Source organism: Temnothorax curvispinosus, unplaced genomic scaffold (assembly GCF_003070985.1).
Source record: "Temnothorax curvispinosus isolate PA1 unplaced genomic scaffold, ASM307098v1 QBEX01000235.1, whole genome shotgun sequence".
Lineage (NCBI taxonomy): Eukaryota > Metazoa > Arthropoda > Insecta > Hymenoptera > Formicidae > Temnothorax > Temnothorax curvispinosus.
In genome coordinates this window covers 5,066-7,298 of record NW_020210015.1, presented here as the reverse complement: position 1 = coordinate 7,298, position 2,233 = coordinate 5,066, and positions in this window count along the sequence as shown.

Below are 2,233 nucleotides of genomic sequence, written 5' to 3'. Positions count from 1 at the left end.
AAATCCGATTCCGGTGTTGTATTAAAATTTCACGATTGATGCGGATTCAATACGATTCATGTGGTCACTTTAGTCACCTGATTAAAATGGATTGGCATTAATACGATTGAAACCAATTCAGTCGGATTCAGATGAATCCGGAAATATCGCATTAAATCCGATTTCGGTGTTATGTTAAAATTTTACGATTGATGCGGATTCAACACGATTCATGTGCTCACTTTATTCACCCGATTAAAATTAATGTGCATTAATACGATTAAAACTGATAACGACGGATTCAGATCAATCCGGAAATGCCAAATTAAAAACGATTCCGATTGATTTGTTATTAGAACCGATTCACTTCCAATCGGGCATCCGATTAACCTGATTGAAAACCCATTCATTCCGATTCAATTTCACCAAATTTAATACGGAACCAATCGGATTTAATCGATCATTTACAGCAGGGTGTGTACTGTCTATATCAGTAAATTATTTCCCTTAGTATGCCTTTCAATACTCAAAATAACTGCTATATTTTTCAAACTTTTTTGTTAATAAACTTTTTAACAAATAACGAGCGACGGCTAAAACCTTTGGAATGTTGTTCAGAGTCATGACCTTAACAACATATGTCGAGGTCAAGGTCATTGGGACAAGCTCTTTTATTCGGTATATTTACCTTTTTTTAAGATGAGCATTTAGCCTTCCAAGCAAGTATCACAAATATATTTTACTCGTCCCCTGGACAAATTTAAGAACATAAAGGAGGACGAAATTAGGAAAAACCCTTAAATTAACATCGCGGCTCCTACCTTCTCACAAGTTAACCTGACCACACAACTCATACATTCTTCTATTGACAATGTATCTAAGCCAATGACATGCAGAGAATATAAAAATAACGCTTACATTAGGCATAATCATCATTTTGTTGGGAGATTTATAATGACCGCCATTCCGCAGCAAGTTGCACCTACGAGTGGCGCTGTTTCTACCGAACTACATTAGAGGCAGTGCTGACACCTCTTTTTTCGTTTAGTTACCGCCAACTGAAAGCGCTATCGTTTCCTTCCTTTCTAAAAAGTAACTAACGCTCACTCTCTCTCTTCTTTTCACTTCCGTCCTTGATCTTGCCCGTGACACATTGTAAACGTGTGCACATTGAAAAGTTTCGTACTGTATAATATACTTGAGCCTGTTTCGTTAGTTCACGCGGATTCGCGGAACTATCCTATCACGTACATCGCTGTATTAAATACTTGTTACGTCACTGCCCAACACATTTCAATGGCGCAACAGTCCGAGTCGGACCTAGGCCTCCCCCAAAGTCATGTGCTTGTGGTGCGCACGCAGGTTGTACACAAGTACATGGGACCTACAGTTTAACGCCGAATTCAAACGGCAAGGTAGAAGGAGTTTCGAGACAAAGGATCTCGCAAGGGAAGGCAGCTCCTGACGGGCTGCCGCTGCCATTCCGTCGAGGAGGAGAAACAAGCGATACAGTTTATTTATTTTGGTTCTACCAGGACTGGATTCGAACCTGAGATCTTTGGTTTAGCAGACCAATGCGCTGTCTGCTTTATATACTTAATTCACTGAAGATGGCTCAATCCGGAGCCGAAACGTATGAACATATACTTGATTGAATAAATCGCTTAACGCTTCTTTTACGCACTGATAACCGCGTCTGACTCTCATAGCCATTCCTGATCATTATTATTAATAGTATATTGTGCACCAAGGGGCGAAAGTAGCGTTTTTCACACGAGTGTGAAGTTTGTCGCCCGAGCCGAAATCACACGAGTCTGAGAAAGTTTTCGCCCCGAGGTGCACACGATATTTTTCACAATATCTTTACGGAAAGTTCGACCTCCATGCCTAGAGAGAGGCGAGGATCGAATTTTCCGTGGAGGTGTTGTAAAATAAAATATTTTTTACATATTAGTAGAATATTTTTAAAATAATCTATAAACATTTTAGGAAAAATATTGAAAACATTCTAATTATTCTAGAAATATTTAAAGAATATTTTGGAACATTATATAAATACTAGCTGGTTACCCGGGCTTCGCCCCGGAGGACATATGTAATAAGACACGCAAATAGTCTTTCTCTCTCTCTCTCTCTTTCTCTCTCTCTCTCTCTCTCTCTCTGTCTCTCTCTCTCTCTCTCTTCCTCCCCCCTCTCTGGAAACTTTCGTAACCGATTTTCAAAAAGATACCGATTCCCAAAAAGATTGGTAACA